Consider the following 17405-nt stretch of genomic DNA (forward strand, 5'->3'; position numbering starts at 1 on the left):
CGCAGGTGAAACCGCCGCTGCTCCCGAGTCCCTCTGCTACCAGTGGCCTGATGTTGAAAGCAGTGTTGGTTGTGTCGGCATGCAGAGGGTTGCAAGGCCAGCTGGCTAGCCCCAGCTGGGTTGTCTCCTTCCAGCCACCCCGCTGCGTAGACCCATCGGCCTCTGCTCTGACGTAAATCATCGACCCAGGCTTCAAAGCCAGGGCACGCTATATCAGCGGAGCGAACTGCACACTCAGAATAGGCGTGAGGCTTGTGGAAGCATACTACAACTACGGATTTATTAATAATAAATCAGGACAAAGAAACATGTCGTCTCTCACTTTGTCTTCTCAGAGAGACAGAGAAAAGCAAAAGCTATACACACAACGGAAGTTCTCAGCAGATGGTGCTGTTATGTAAACAGACATGTGACATGCAACAGTTCCATGTCTGCAACTAAAGGTGGAATGGAATTTTCCAACAGGTTGCAGAGGGACTTAGGAGTGGTGGCAGTTTCACCTGTGATACACCACCGGGTGAAGCTGCCATCATGGTCTGTCAATCATACCAGTCCTGGTGCCAGGGACTGGACTGAGGAAGAATGGTGGGACCCCCCTTTTTTTCTGAACCTTCCCAAGGGCAGGAGGACAGTATTGATTGAGAACAATGGTTTACAGAAGGGCATAGTCCAGAGGGGAAAAGCTGGGAAATACTGGGTGAGGAATAGCTAGAAGAGGAGAGGCCAAGAGAGAGGATGTTACGAAAAAGGAGCAATGCTGCTGAGTTCTCCAGATGGCTGGAAAGCCAAACAGGATGTTGATGTTTTGGGACTGTACCGTGGGAACAAGGGACAGTCTATTCTGTGCACTGAGCACCGGATGTTAGCTCAGAGTGTCACATGACCCTGTACTGGAAGTACATGGGAGGAGTTATTCTCTCTCTGCTGTTGGTGTTGAGAGAGTGCAGACACGTTTTCTCTGTACTGCTGGAAAGACAGAAATAAAGGCATGTAAATACATTTCTGTCTGTCTCTCTCCCCTCCCTGGGGAATGAGGGAGGAGGGATGGTGTGTTCTTCTCACGTTTGAGGAGGATCGCCGAGATCTCGCCTTGTCTTGCCGGGAGCTGCTGACGGGGGAGATCAACAAGGAATCCAAGCCGGGCACCTGGAGAGTGGCCAGTTCCTCTGACTAAGGCTTGAATTCCGACAGAGACAGCTGGCAGATTCAGTGTCATTGGATAGCATTCCTGACACACATCCCTTCGCCTAGTACTAGAAGGGCTTGGAAAGTGTTAGAACAGAAAGCGCAATGGCAAGAAGCTCAGACTACCCGATGTAGGAGTGACGTAGATTAAGGGGGACGGAGGGGGTAAACCTTTACTGGGAGCAACACCATTTTTTGAGATATATGCATTCCTTTGTCTCTTGCTGTGGTCATTCAAAAACTTATCTGGTAAGAACACTCCTTTCATTTGATCTGCTTATTTACTGCCGCCAGGGGAGGGATCGGATTCCCTGAAGTCTGACACCTGGGCAATGTATCGATACATCGCCCAGGCCTAGTCAAGACGGTAAGCCTCTGAGTAATACCAGTTTCTGGATTTCACCAAGTGGTCTCTGGGTGGCCACATTGAATAAAGGAAGCTTGACTAGATGGGATCGGCTGAACCATCAGGACTTTCCTTACCTTCTTAGATTTTGCATGCAGCAGAGCTAGGCATGAGCAGCAGAGCTCTGCTACATGGGAAAGGACAATGACTTGTTAAGGCAATAACAACTGTGAGCAAATCTTAATGGGTGATACATTGGAAGGTGGTCCAATAGTTTTGCGTTAAAGGTGCCATTAGTTCATTTGGATCTGCTTGTGAAGATAAATAGATACTAGGGGAACAGTTATACTCTCACTCTTTTAAATTGCTGACAGTAATCTGCTCTTATGAGGTATTAAAACTTAGCTCTTTGGCTGCAGTCTTCAAACTCCTCTCTAGTATTATTGTCTAATAGTCATTTATTAATTAGGTTTTAGGAGCCTTTTTATTAATGTTCCCACTATAGGTAGAAGCTCAAAGTGGACTGCCCATTTTAAACAAAGAATCTTTATTAAAACACAAGCTGCTGAAAGCAAGGGATGGGTGAATCTGTCCATTTTGGTTTCTTATCAGTTTCTCCTTTTGTTTTTTTCCCCTATCGTAAGTTCTGTTCTCCACATTTCTACATCAGGGAAGTGCGAATTTTGATCAGTGTCTGTGTTTCAGTGCAGAGAGTTTTTCAAGCTCTTTTTCTGCAAAATGCAAAGTGGTGTTTCGAGCAGAATGTCTCTCCAGCTATATGTGTGGGTGTCCAATCTGGCTTTCTCTCAACTTTACTGCTGCCTGCTACAGCTCATCAGGGCTTGGTGAGAGAGAGAGAGAGAGAGAGAGAGAGAGAGAAATATACTCTGAGTCGAGAGTGGATTTCATGCTCTTTATTCAGCTCATAGTGGTGAGGAGGAATGGAAGTTCCCCCACAATATCTGCTTTATATACATTATTTACACAATGGGCTGCACGTGATTGGCTAATTCCAGGATTCTCCTGTAGGCCAATCAGGTTGTGGATTCACTTCCACCTGAAGCTGGATTGGGTGGCTCCTGTGGACCAATTCTACTGCTGCATTGTTCTAGGACCAATCAGACTGCTGCATTCTGAATCCTATTGTTCTAGGACCAATCAGACTGCTGCATTCTGAATCCTATTGTTCTAGGACCAATCAGACTGCTGCATTCTGAATCCTATTGTTCTAGGACCAATCAGACTGCTGCATTTTGGATCCTATTCAACTCAGTACATAACAGAGAGAGAGACTCACATCTTTGCTCCACCCAGTTTTGCCTCTGGCCCTGCCAACGTCTGCCTCTGGCCTCACGCAGCACTAGCATGTGGCTCTCTGGAGAGGAAATGCAGACCTTGGGTTGAAAAGGGGTTCCCCAGCCCTGTTGTAACATTTAGTCGAGAGTCCTTGAGTACTTCATTTCCAGTGGCATCCCTGCTGCCCCAGCCCTGTGCCAAGATGGCAAGATGAAACGGGTATATGTATGAAAAGATTAAATGAGTCCCCCTAAGATTCCGATCTGGCACAACCTTTCTTCTAAATCAACGTGCATTAAACATGAATGAATTTTTTCTCCCCCCTGGAACTCAATATTTGACCACTTTTAAGCTTCAAACAATTAAGAAGGAAGCCAGATGGCAATGTAAAACTCATCAGCAGATTTTGTTTGTGTCTAGTGGCATGGCCCCAGGACTCAAATACATTGGCAGGCAATAATATAGTTTATCAAAGATTATGCAGATTATGACCTCTCTGTGGATCCCGTAAATATTCTCTTGCACAGCTTGATCTGGAAGGCTGAAAACTGTGATCTGGAATTCATCCCTTTGGAAAGAAAGGGGAGGATGGTTGCATTTTTATTGATGAGGGAGGAACGAAAACTATTTTAGTAATAAGGAAAAAAAGCAACATACAAAAGTATAGCAGATTATAGAGGGTTGGGAAGAAACAAAGCTACAGAAAAACCCAACTCTCTTCCAACCCAGTATTCTGGATTTGGGGTAGGTAAGTTTGGGGTGGGATGAGATGTTCCTGGGCCTAGCTCTGCTGGGTAAACCAGCCTCCCACCTGCTGGCACCTATGAAGTGGTGTGAGCATCATTGTTGGTGTGACACTCTCGCATCCACCCACCATTTATGTGTGTGAGTGCCAAATGGTCTCCAAATGGCCGCTCTGGAGGTGGGGAAGGACTGAGCTGGTCTGGATTCTGTTGGCTCCTAAGCTGGTCCTGCTGCCATCATGCAACAAGCATTTGGTCCAGTCCGAACATCACCACCCTGCTCCGCCTTCCATGGCAGAGGGAAGATTAGGCCTGTGCTATTGGCATTGCTCAGGAATTGCAAGAAAGCAAAGAACCAATGTTGTTTTGAATTCTAGTGGTTAAAATCAGTGTAATTTTGACAGTCAGTCAGTCAGTTTTATTGCACATAGCCAAAGGCTGCCGCAATGTACACAGAAACATTCAACAATTAAAAGAAAATGCGCTGGATCAATACAAAAAACTTAAAACATTTAGATTATCAAGACATTACCTACTCTAAACAGAGCTATAAAAGTACCTTAATATACAGGTTAAGACATTAAACAATAAAATTTATATGCTAAAATCATCACATGGCCACTAATATATTAAAAAATAATGTTAATTAAGACAATGTGCAATTATATTCGGAGTTTGGTGATAAAGACAGAATATAGCTTGATGTAGATAGGGTCAAATAAATTCATCTCCTTTACAGTTGGTGGCTATCTTGGCTATATAATTTGTTCTAATTTTCCTAGTGGCAGTTGCAAAGAGTGCTACACGCCAGGTCACATACTTATCTGTGTCTGCGAGGAGATATAAAATCAAGTTAAGTCTGTCATCTCAATTCAAAGCGATGTTCGATTGTATTCAACCGTACAAGAAAACCCACTCCTTGATCTCAGGAACCATCCTGCAAAATTTGGATACAATACCTTAGGAGGAGTCCAAATGTATGGAGAACACACAAATAAACAACTTTGCAAAATATATATGGTTAATAAAAGAAACACTCTGCTTATGCTTATGAATGTTTATCTAAGAGCAGATCCTAGGGAAGGATCACAATTTTTTATTTTTATTTTTTTAAAATGACATTGAAATGATGTGTTTGTTATTCTTAATTTTAAAAACAAAAGTTGACTTTACAATATATTTAATCTCTAGATTTCTTTTTGGAACTGTACGTGGTCTAACTCTGTACATTTTGGAAGCAATCAGGCAAGTGTCAGTACAGTGGTATCTCGGGTTAAGTACTTAATTCGTTTCGGAGGTCTGTTCTTAACCTGAAGCACCACTTTAGCTAATGGGGCCTCCCGCTGCCGCTGCGCCGCCGTCATGCAATTTCAGTTCTCATCCTGAAGCAAAGTTCTTAACTTGAGGTACTATTTCTGGGTTAGTGGAGTCTGTAACCTGAAGCATCTGTAACCCGAGGTACCACTGTACTCCAAAAGCCACATATCAATGAATATTGTGGGTGATTGGTGTGTGGAAGAAATAGTCGGTGGAATATGCTGATGACTATATAGTTGCATCATTTCCCCAGTGACTTTTATGTTTTCAGCAACACTGATAATGCAAACAGTTTGTTTGAAAAAGCATTGCCTCCCAAACCTGTTGAAGTAGAAGCAAATTATGAGTTTTATAAGAGTGTTCTCATTAAAACATGACATCTCGCTTCTCAGGTATGTGATGGAACTGGGTTATATTGCATTGTAACTGCTAATTACCGTCCCTGAATATGTCAAAATCGAAAATAAAGATCTTTGCAGAAGGCAATGTGGCAGTGAAGTATAGTGGATAAATTTAGAACCTGGGGTCCCATTCCTCCCACTACCAGCACTGAGATGGTAAATGCGTATCTCAAGTCCTCCTGATATAGCTGAACTGTTGCTCCCGTTGTCCCTAACCATTGGCAGGTGGGCAGGATCCTGCCTGCAGGCTTCCCACAGCTATCTGGTTGGCTGCTATGTGAACAGGATACTGGACTAGATGGGCTATTGGTCTCATCCAGCAGGCTCTTATGTTCATAGATCTAGCAAATTCCATTGGGGTGAGACTTGCCACTAACATGTGTCAACAGAGGGCTGTAGAATTATCTCTTTAGAGAAAGCTTCAAGTGGTGTTGGAGCTGCATCAAACAGTCTATCAGAATATTTGTAAGCTGCTGCAACTGGGATAATGCTACATCATGGCAATGGCCCGGTTTGTACATTGCGCTAACCATGGTTTAGTGTGAATGTGGAGTGTGCAGGCTCCAGGAGAGGAGATCGCAGTCACTTTGTTCCTTCCTAGCCAGTCTGTTGCTGTGTTGTGCTGCTCTGAACTAAGCCATGGCTTGGCTTAGTGCATCATTCCTACCAAGCTCGTGGTTTAGCTTCCCCCAGACAAACCATTGAATGTAACCAAGGGTTTGTCCTACAGTTTACTGCTCATGGTTTGTCTTGGAGAGCGAAACCATGAGCCCAGTTTGGATGACATGCTAAGTCAAGCCATAGCTTAAGGCACAGCAGCAGTATGGCTAAGGAGAAACAAAACAGCAGGGATTTCTTCTTCAGGAGTTTGCATGGTTGTGCAGTCACACTAAGCCATGGTTTAGCATGCTGTGTGGACCAGTGTCATTCCCAGGAGCACTGCTGAGGGTAGATATGGCTTCTCCCACAGGCCTGCAAAACTGGGACATTAGCAATCACCCAAGGATGCCTCATGCGGTCTCTACGCACCTGCCCGTTATGAGTGAGTGTCTTCTTCACAATGGCAAACAGTTGGCTGTCTTGTCTACGCGAGATGCCTGTACATAAAGGTGGTTGCTTGAGTTTAAAGTTTGGAGCTGAAAGAAACAAGAGTAGAGTACCACTGTGAGGGGAGAGAGGGAGGGATAATTGAAGAAGCCTTCCCACAGGGAGTAAATAATTAAAATGCTAATAGACCTAACTAGACTCAAAGATGTTTGTTCAAACATCTCCCCAGGGTAGGTGGACATGATAATGGAATTGTATCTTGCTGCTATTTCTCCACAGCAACAATATCTCTTAGAAATACTTTGCGCATCATGCTAAGAGGGAAGGTGTCATGTGACGCAAATGACAGAGACTCTGTACAGATCCTGAGATCATGCAGCAATGATTGTGGGTTCCTGTGTAACAGAAAACTAATCCGTCTAATGGCATCTCCAGGCATCCTCCATGTATTACTGCATTCATAAGGGAATTTCTGGCCTGGGTAGAAGTCTGTGTTGCTAAGGGGAAGCAGGTGGCCTGCTTGCTTCTCTTCATCAATACCACTCTACAGTTCAGTGGAAGCTGATCCATTTGAGGGAATGGGATCCTGTTCCACCAATCCAACTTGTTCTGTCTGCCCTCAGCCAGCTCCCATCTGCCTGCCTCCAGTACACCAAGTGGCACTGGCTGTCCCCTTCCTCCTCCGTAGACTCAGTCTCAGTTGGCCTCAGCAGGGAGGAGGATGGGGGACAAAAGTAGAATTAGTTGGTCCGGTCTGTCATAGGGTGTCAGGCTTTGAGGAATCAGCTTCCTTCCTCTGTGGCAGTAAAACAAAGATCAAATGAAAGGATCTTCTTACCAGTTAGAATCTTTAATAATCACAGTGAGAGAACAAAGAACCTGTCTCCCAGAAATGGCGGTGCTCCCAATTAAGGCTTACACCCCCTCCATCCCTATTAATCTATGTCACTCCTACGTCTTGTAATCTGAGCTTGTACCCTCTGTGCTTTCTGTTCTGAGACTTTCTGAGCTCTTCTCGACCTTGGGAAGAGCAGAGGGATGCTGTCCAATAACTGTGAATCTGCTAACCCTCTCTCTTCCAGTGTTTCTTCTCCTAGGTGTTCCCCATCCGGTATTTCTCAGCTTCTGCCTTCTGAACTATGCCTCAGCACACTTCTATAGCCAGCAGCATAGCATGGGTTGCTGAGGTCCAGGGCACTGTGGGGGCGTGGCAGGGGCAGGGCACAGGTGGTGAACAGAGCCTGTCGCACCAGCCCAGCCCTAAACGTCGATGCCACTGGAGCAACCAAGCTGCAGCGGTCTGATGGGTTGCCCACGTCACCGCAAATGCCACTTTGACTGAGATTGCGTGCCTTAATTTTGATGCAGGCGAAAGTAAAAACAGGTGGCAAGGAGGGTGCCTGTCACCTGAGGTGAAAAGAACAAAAAAACTGGCACCGGGAAACTATCGGCTCAGCCCATGCTCCTTCATATTCTCTTTGCTTTCCTAAACCTGTGTCTCGAGTAGAAAAGGGACGGCACTCTTCGGACATCCCTGCTATCTCACTGCAAGGGCCGCTGCCTCTTCTCTCTCTCTCTTTTAAAAAAAATATTTATACATTTCAGATATATACATTTCACTGCTTTTACAATCATTTTGACATTTTAAAACTTGGCTTCCTTCATCTTCTTTCTGCAGTTCCTTACATTTATTTTTAATGTCTTCTGCATATCCAACTTAACTTACTCATTTATTTATCTTCTTTAAATATATACTCTTATGTAACTGCAGGTTATTACAATAATCCTGCCAGTGTTTTTATCAGTTTACAATTTATCTGTAAATATTCAATAAACCATTTCCATTCTTTTATTTAAAAAAGTTTGTTATCTTGATTTCTTATTGTTCCGGTAAGTTTCGCCATTTCTGCATATTCCATAAGTTTTTGTATCCATTCTTCCTTTGCTGGGACTTCTTTCCATTTTGGGGCAAGTAACATTCCTGCCACTGTAGCCGCATACATGAATAGGTTTCTATACAGTTTAGGTAGCTCTGTCCCTATAATTCCCAAGAGAAAGACTTCTGGTGTGTGGTTTTTTTTTTTTTTACAAACGTTATTTTAAAACATCTTTTTCATTTCATTGTATATCATTTCCCAGTAAGTCTTAAGCTTACTACAAGACCACATGAAAGGACTGATTCCTCAGCTGGGCTGAGTGTTTGCTGTGAGAGATTGACAATATTGTTGATCATGTTGTTTGGATTGGTAGCCTGTGGGTTGGAAAGGTTAGAGAGTTTTTTGTTTTTTTCAGTAACTCCAGTTGAGAGTGGTAAATGGTTTGTCTTTCCTTGTGGAACTCTTGACAAGCTAGGTGATTCCTTGTAGAGTTGTCCAGTACAGAGAGTTCCTCCTTTATTTGCTTCTGTTTAGAGTACAGAATGCTGATCAGATGTTTGAGCAGCTTCTTGGAGAAAGTGTGGCATAGTTTCTTTGGATATTCAGTAGGATAGGTGGATTGTAGAGGGTTCTTAATTCTAAGACCCTTAGGTATAATGTCCAGGTTCTTGCAGTTAGTCAGGAAGGAGATATCAGTCTGTACCTGTGCAAGTTTCTTTGTGAGGCTGATGGACTTCCATTTCATGCAGCTCAATGTGGTGCCTTGCATGATTCTAGATTCAGGTAAGTAGCCGTGTTAGTCTGACACAGCCGAAATAAATAAATTAAAAATAAAAAAATTGTCCAGTAACACCTTAGAGACCAACTAAATTTGTTCTGGGTATAAGCTTTCGTGTGCAAACAAACTTAGTTGGTCTCTAGTTGGTCTTACTTAGTTGGTCTCTAAGGTGCTACTGGACAATTGTTTTATTTTTTTATTTACAAGACCACCACATATTGAAATACTTCATTGTCACTTATACAACTTGTATACAGTGAGATTACACGAGCACCTCCCACTCAGCTCCCTTGTTGTTGTTGTTGTTTAGTTGTTTAGTCGTGTCCGACTCTTCGTGACCCCATGGACCAGAGCATGCCAGGCACTTCTGTCATCCACTGCCTCCCGCAGTTTGGTCAAACTCATGCGGGTAGGTTCGAGAACACTGTCCAACCACCCCGTCCTCTGTCGTCCCCTTCTCCTTGTGCCCTCAATCTTTCCCAACATCAGGGTCTGTTAGTCAAGTTCTCTTAATCAAAATTAATTCCCCTCCTTTACTGACGCACACCCACCAAACCAACCTAACAGCCTACGGATAGAAGCTGTTCTTTACCCTGTTGGTGCGACTAATTTGCCATCAATTTGATTTTAATTAATTTTTATAATGAAATGTTTTTAGAATGTTGGATTATTTGATTGTTGTTAGCCGCCCTGAGCCCGGCTTCGGCTGGGGAGGGCAGGATTTAAATATTTTATTATTATTATTATTATTATTATTATTATTATTATTATTATTATTTTATTATTATTATTATTATTATTATTATTGTATTAATCATGCTTCTATATCTTCTGCCCGAGGGCAGGAGATCAAGAAAGTGCCGGCCAGGGTGTGAATCATCCCTGAGAATTTTCCTCACTCTCCTGAGGCAACGTTCTTCTGCTATTTCATCCAGCAGATTCATGGGACAGCCCATAATATCTTGTGCTGTATTCACCACATATGATAAAAAGAACCTTCTTTCTTTTTTACATTTCCAATTATTACATTATTTGATTTAGATTTATACATTTTTGCCAGTTTACTTCGGTGTTAGATACCATCAATGCTGCCTCTTCTCTCACTTGCCTCCGGCTTGCCTCCCTTGCCGGCACCCCTGCCCCCCCAGCTCCCAGAATCCTTTGGGGAAAACCATTGCTGTTTAAACGTGTGGTGTGAAGGTAGCCCTAATAGGCCTCTTGTCTGGTTCAGCAGGGTGACTACAACTCACATCATCTCCAGTCAGGATGGCTACAAGTTCAGAAATGTTGGAAGCCATAGCCCAACAACATCTACAGACCATGCATCGGGAACGTTGTCTTACAGAGCAGCCCATGTCAATAACTCCTGTGGTGTTTTGCATTAGAGCACCCAGCTTATCTGTTTTTATTGCTGAGTGCCAGGCTGTGTGTTTTATTTGGGAGAAGCCTAGCTATCTTTAGCCTGCGTCAGTAAACATGAATAATCTGCATGGAAATCTTTGTGCAATTTCTGTTGCTGCTCCATTAGGTTAGCTGGCAGGGTATCAAATTTACGCATCACACCCAATTTCTCGAGGGTGGTGGAGGATATGAATTTATTACTCATAATTAATTACATTGCTTTTCTCATGCGTGGTTCATAAGGTGTGTAGCGGCCTCTGCTGGTGCAAATTCAAAGTAATAAAACAGCTTGCAAATCATAGCCCAGAGCACTTTAAAGTGCTATAGGTCTTTTTCAGTCTCTCTCACACGCACATTCCACCCATCCCAGGTAATACAAAATAAATTCATGTTTTGGAATGTTTGTGGAGATGTGGTTTATTGAGTTTCCACACATTCACTGTATAAACTGTCAGGCATAAGCAAACTGAGAGAAAATATATTATTAGTATTTCACCATTTCATAGGCAAAAGATTCCCTGAAACAACCCCAAAATCTTTTGGTTTGCTTGTTTTCCTTAGTTTAGCATTTTATAGTACAGGTAAAAGAAAATTTCATATAGAATTTTTTTCAAGATGGGAAGACCCTGTGCAGTAGATTTAATTGTGACGAAGATTGATTTGTAAATTGTCAGTGCTGCTACAATAACTTGAGATATGAGATAACTTGATCATGTGACAGAGGGTTGATTCCAACGTTAGCCCTACTCAGAGTAGACCCCACCTCCACCTTGACAGATCAAGAGTTTGGATTGCTCAGTCCCTGGTGTTGTAGTGATATCGGTTTTTTAATTACCTTCTTATGGCTATTGTACTATTCTACTTGGAGTGCTTCTTCTCCTTAAACCGATTTGAGCTCAAATCTGTTTGTGGGGGAATGTGCTATAAAACACACTGACGATGTAATACTTCAAGAGATTATGTATCTTTTTGTGTTTATTGCATTTCTGAATTGTCTATATAAGCTGGCTTGTCATAAGCAAGGTGAAAGAAGAGGCATTTGCTGTTGTGCTTAGTGTCTATGTTATCTATCGTTTAATGTGCCGCACTATTCTCTATTTATAATAAAAAAATAAGAAATGTGAGAATAAATTGGCATTGAGGGAGAGGAAGGATCCCTGTCTAAGGTCCTGGAGGGCAGCTGCCAGTCAGTGTAGACATTATTGAGCTAGATGGCCCAATGGTCAGACTCTGGGACAGGGGGCTTCCATGTTCCTTAGGAGAAGGGAGGGGATAGCAAGGGAATGTGACCCATTGCTGGGTACATGGTTATTTTGAGGTGCACTCTGGTAGCACCCCATTCAGGAGGCCTCACAAGATGACAGAGCCACCAGCACATCCACACCCAAGCTGTGTGAGGCGTAGCAGAAGGCGGGAGCATAAGCGCCAACTCTAAGGGGCCCAGACCCCTTCAGGTCTCCCACAAAATATTTGGGTGCTGCGCCCTCAATTGACCGTACGGAGGTATCTCAGCCTAGTTCTCCACCGTAGCCACATGAGAGCACAGTTAACACACCTCATCACCCACCCACCTCCCTCTCTCCCAGGGCGTCTTCCCTCCCCATCTCTCCTCCAGTGGCCTCAGCCTGGACCCAGTGCCCCATGAGTCCCCAGACCATGGAGGGTGTTATGTATGCAGGCATTGTAGACTGAAGCCAGGCTGCATGCATGCAATACAGTCCCAGGCCTTCAAGCCTCCTGGAGTTCAGGAGCTTCATCTACATCACAAAAGACAGAGAAGATTCTTAAACCCTCCAATGACATTGCTAGTAGCTGGTAGGCAGCCAATCCCTGATGAGATAGGGCCAGTGTTGTGATTTGCTAATTGCAGCCTTAAGGTGACCTATCACAGGCCAGCTTAAGGTATATATACTGGACCAAGCGCTCCTGTTTGTCATTTTTATTCTTCTTGTTCCTGATGTGCCAATAAGTCCTTTTTTGAGCTGAATTTCGGTCTTGGGTCATGCCTGAACCCACCTACACTTCAGAGGGGACTTAGTCACTGCCTACTGGCATCTGGGCAGGGAAAGAAGGGGGCAGCGCATGGGCTGGACCTGCCATCATCTCCCGGTGAGCTCCTCTAAGTGCTGGCACCAGCCCAGGCAGCTCTGCCTACTGTGCCCAGAGACTGGCTGCCTGATCTTCAGAACGGCTGGGCAAGGGAGGAAGGTGGCACAGCCTCTGCTGTGCTGCTAGGCCTCACTTTGGGCTGTGCTTGCTTGGCTTTAACCCCCCCTCCCTCCTTCCACTGTGTGGGTTGAGAGGATGATTTTGCCCAATAGAGTGGTACCTCGGTCCTCAAACGCCTTGGTCCTCAAACAACGTGGAACCCAAACACTGCAAACCCGGAAGGAAGTGTTCCGGTTTGCAAACCGTTTTGGGAAGCTGAATGTGCTCCATTTTGAGTGTTACGCTTCTGATCTGAGTGCCACACTTCTGTTTTGATTGTTACACTGAGGTCTGTCTGTTTTTGCTATTTATTTTGCGTTTTTGTTTTTGCGGCTCTTTTTTGTTTTTGTGAATATGTGGAATCCAGTTCAGCTACTGATTGATTGGTTGTGTGACGGCAGTACATTGTTTAGTGCTTTCATTTTATGGATCAATGGTCTCGTTAGATAGTAAAATTCATGTTAAATTGCTGTTTTAGGTGGGGTTTTTTTTTTTTAGTCTGGAACGGATTAATCCATTTTGCATTACTTTCTATAGGAAAGCACACCTTGGTTTTGGAATGCTTTGGTTTTGGAACAGACTTCCAGAATGGATTAAGTTTGAGAACCAAGGTGCCACTGTACCTCTCTTATCTCCAGGCCAGTACAACAACTAGGTCTGGATTGCACTCCATGTTGTTGTGCAATGGTAGTGAGACCAGCTTGAGATACATTGGATCCCAGGCACTTCAGCCCTGTGTCTCCTCCTCACCCTCAGAGTAAACCGTCACATATTTACATGTACAAATATGAGCAAAGGGTGTTTAGTGAGATAAGAGAATTAACAGAGTTAATGCAGAATGAACGTCCAGAAATAGCACTGCTAAGGTTAAATTTACGCAAGCTGTGAAGGATATACTCACAAATTTGTTGACAGCGGCAAGAATTATCATAGCCAGGAATAGGGGAAAAAGCAAGGTGGATACCAAATAGAAGAATGGTACAAAGACGTGTGGTATATAACAATTAATGATAAATTAACATGTGCTATTAAAGTAAGAAGGAGGAAATGGAAGAGAAATGATTTTGAGGAAATATGGATAATATTTGTGGAATTCGTATTGCTAAAACAGAAAGGGGTCAAACCATCTTAAGAAATGTTACGTTTTTGGAAAGTTGGATAATAATTGCGTGGACAGGCAGAGTCCCCAGATCCCGCGCGGTCCCCCCGTCATGTGGAATAACGACTCAAGACAACATGCTATGGGATTAAATTGGCCACAACTTTATTAAATTTCAAATGTGGGTAGACCTTGGCTCAGGCATTGGGCGTTCTCCCTCCCCAGTCCCCAGCCGGGGACCTAGGGAGCATCAGGGTTATCCAGTGTGTGTGTGGGGGGGATGGGCCGGCTCTGGAGAACATATGTTCAAGCAGAGATAGCCGCCCCCGTTACGCCGCCGCCGCAGGGGAGAGCAATGACGACCTTTCGGCGTACGGTCAAAGCCTCCCTTCAGAAACCCCTTTAACGGGGAACCCTGGTATCGCCGCCGCAAAGAGGAAGATGGACTAAAGGATTCCGCCCAAGGCCCGATACCACCAAAGTTGTGACGTTTTGCTACGGGAAAGGCGAAACCTGCCAATGCAGGGAAATTCCTTTCCGGCCCTTTAACAGTGACCTTAACGTAGCAGCGCCCGCATACCTGTGAAGAAAAGTTAACCTGCAAAACCTATGAAGAATAGTTAACCTGCAAAAGAAGACATTAACTGAGGGTGGGTAGGGTGGGAGAAGCTCTGGAGCCAAGTGAGGATTCCCAGGTAAGATCCTCCCTCTATTGTGTGGGCAGGTAATCCCTCCCCTACCTGGCCTGGTCTCCTTGGCAACGCTTCCCCCAGGTGGGATTGGACAACTGACTGAGGTAGACGGAGACCTCCAGGTATCCCACCTGAGGGAAGGCAAAGCCAAGCCTATGCTGTTGGAGCCGCTCCAGATCTAGGGGCTGCACGCGTCCACGCAAAGGGCGCCCCCCGTTTTAAGCGGGGAGCGGTCATTATGGTAAATAGGTGCGGTGCACATTCTTATTTGTATTATTACTTTAATAAAAAAAAATGTTTTTTAGGAATGCACCATCTCAGGGGCGGAGTGTGGTTGGCTTGCTCCATTACCATTGAAGGTGAGGATTAAGGGATAGTGCCGAAGGCTTCATGGGAGAGGTGCTTATAAAAGAGAAGCCTCACTCCATAATTTTATTTCATTCTCTGCCTTCCTTTCTATTTGGTGTGAAGCATCCAAGCACCAGCTGCTGTCCAGAGCACAGAAGCAACATGACACACAGACCCCATAGGCTTATTAGATGCAGGAGATTTTATACAATATGCTAATAATAGCAATTTAAGTGACTTGATTCCAGAAGCAAATAAGAATGTTTCACTGTTGTGAGAATATAAAGTGTCGTTGTCCTGTTTGTGAATTAAATATACTACCTTATTGCACTGTCTTTTTACTTTAACCTTGTTTATAGCATTTGTACTCCTGATGAACACGGCATAATACCAGTTTATTAATATCACAGCAGAACTACAGTGAAAAATAAAAACATTTATAAGAAAAGTAGTAAAAATGTGAAATTACATGTATTATATTACCTGATACTGTAAAATATGCATCCCTTCTTTACCCTTATTCAGTGCTGGTTGACTTTGTATTTTGGTATATTGAAAACTAATAAAAAATATTTCGGGCAGGGGGAAATGCAGAAAATAATGCATTTCCTGACCTCTGATGAGCATGGATTGTGGGAACTTCTGCTCCCATTTTCGATGGAATTCTTTGATATCCCTAACGGCATGGAGGCAGAGAACATGATGCTGGAGTAGATGGGGTTTTGGCCTGACCCATCAGGGTTTTTCTCATGTTCTTCAAGATGTGACTGTTCTCTGACTAATTTTTGGAAATGCTATTGAAATGACAGCCTCCAAATACTTGACATATCACTTGATCTCAACCCTATCAGACTTGTCATGAATGAATTTGTCATCCATTTTGTTGTTATTGTTAAGTTGTGGGTGAACATATCAGATGACACAGCGATTCTTCAAACAGCTCTTGTTTATTCACAGGCCAGGACAGTACAGAACTGAAGGGCTCAGTCAGCCTGCTTATATAGAGCTCCAGTACCACGTTACTGTAACAACTTTCTAAAACTATCCAATCACTGAACGTCACTTTCGATCCTTCATTTGCATAACTATCTACAGTATCCATCCAATCACTGAACGTCACTTTCGATCCTTCATTTGCATAACTATCTACAGTATCCATCCAATCACTGAACGTCACTTTCGATCCTTCATTTGCATAACTATCTACAGTATCCATCCAATCACTGAACGTCACTTTCGATCCTTCATTTGCATAACTATCTACAGTATCCATCCAATCACTGAACGTCACTTTCGATCCTTCATTTGCATAACTATCTACAGTATCCTCCTGCTGGCCCAGGGTGAGAACTTCAGTACATAACAGTTATGGTTAGCATTATTCACAGGTTCTTATGTTCTCATGACCAACTATCCATTTGTTCCAAAGTTCTCCTTGGAGCGGACCCTCCATTTAGTTGTTAGCATCCATCTGTCTCCGGAGACAATGGAGGAGTGCGCCATTCGGGGGTGAAGTCAAACCACTGGAGAGTTACAGCTGTATTGTAGAGACCAATATGGGAGAGACATGTTTTGTTGCAGCTGGGGCAGATGAAGGCATCCAGTTGTGCTGGACATCTTCATTTTCTCTAGCTGCAACAAAGCATGTCTTAGTAGCTGACAGGAACAAGAAAGAGAGACTAATTGGTTAAATGGTAGAAACACCAGAGGAAACATTGAATAACCACTTTAATTTCACAGTAAATTAGTTTTATTCCTATTAAGAGGTTCTTTGTGCTTGCTTTCCTTAAGTGTTTGCCTTTTGAACATGATATTTGAGGAATATCGCAGTGTTTAGATTTGCAGAAGCCACGGTTTAAAGCCACGCTTCCCTTTCCTTCCTTGATGGGAAACTGATAACTTCCGCACAGTCCTGCGGCTTTCTAGAAAAGTGATGCAACAGTCACCTATTCCAGAACTAAATAATTGCACTTAATGTAAGGGTAGGCATGATGCAACAGAGTAAACCGTGATTTAGAATGGCAGGAAGGCCAAGTTGACCTCTCTTTGTTGCTGTTTGTTTCCACTCTCTCCTGAATTATAAAAAGGGCAAATAAGCTCAAAGATGCTTTTGTGCAAAATGTCACTTGACCACAAGGAAGACCATTGAAATCAATAGGTCTTGAAGTTAGTTGTGACTGAGGGCCAAGTAACACTTTACATTAAGCACACTTTAAAGGTCCCTTTGCACCTTATCCCTCCAACCCCCAATTTCATTGCTTGCAAATAGGGAAGGGAAATCAGCTGGGGCATTTCAGCCCCATCCCCACAATGCCTTTTTCATTTCCTTATATGTTATCTGCTGAACCTTGTTTGCTAATTCCAACTCCAAAGCCGCAATAGTACTATAACATGGTAACAGGGTCCTATACAGTGGTACCTCAGGTTACATACGCTTCAGGTTACATACACTTCAGGTTACAGATTCCGCTAACCCAGAAATAGTACTTCAGGTTAAGAACTTTGCTTCAGGATGAGAACAGAAATGGTGCTCCAGCGGCGTGGCGGCAGCAGGAGGCCCTATTAGCTAAAGTGGTGCTTCAGGTTAAGAACAGTTTCAGGTTAAGAACGGACCTCCGGAACGAATTACAGTAAGTACTTAACCTGAGGTACCACTGTACAACTCAC

The 17405-nt window shown here is 43.7% G+C and overlaps 1 long non-coding RNA gene across 1 annotated transcript; it reads right to left on the reverse strand.

Annotated features, from left to right (window-relative positions):
• Window positions 1-2159: 2159 nt before the first annotated feature.
• On the reverse strand, window positions 2160-4500 carry LOC310766625. The gene is made up of 4 exons (XR_014550285.1): window positions 4391-4500; window positions 3320-3395; window positions 2829-2906; window positions 2160-2372 (listed from the first exon to the last, which is right to left on the reverse strand). It is a non-coding gene; the product is annotated as an uncharacterized lncRNA (long non-coding RNA).
• Window positions 4501-17405: the final 12905 nt, after the last annotated feature.

Source organism: Podarcis filfolensis (assembly GCF_964270895.1).
Source record: "Podarcis filfolensis genome assembly, chromosome: 1".
In the NCBI taxonomy this organism is placed as follows: Eukaryota; Metazoa; Chordata; class Lepidosauria; order Squamata; family Lacertidae; genus Podarcis; species Podarcis filfolensis.